The sequence below is a fragment of the Enoplosus armatus genome, chromosome 3 (assembly GCF_043641665.1).
Source record: "Enoplosus armatus isolate fEnoArm2 chromosome 3, fEnoArm2.hap1, whole genome shotgun sequence".
In the NCBI taxonomy this organism is placed as follows: domain Eukaryota; kingdom Metazoa; phylum Chordata; class Actinopteri; order Centrarchiformes; family Enoplosidae; genus Enoplosus; species Enoplosus armatus.
In genome coordinates, this window is record NC_092182.1 from 4,031,456 (window position 1) to 4,031,685 (window position 230).

Below are 230 nucleotides of genomic sequence, written 5' to 3' on the forward strand. Positions count from 1 at the left end.
TTTTCAGCAGTACATAAAAAAAAATAAAAAAAAACACTTTCAATAACTCACTTTGCTTCGCACAGATCCTCAGAATTAAGTGTCAGTATCTGGAAATCAAACAGAAGCTTTTTAGAAAACGGCATCTGCTTCAGAACAGTTATGTGTATCTGCAGCAGCATCCAGCATCAACTCACTTTTGTTTTTAAACCCTCGAAAAATGTATTTATTTATTTATTTTTTTTTACTCT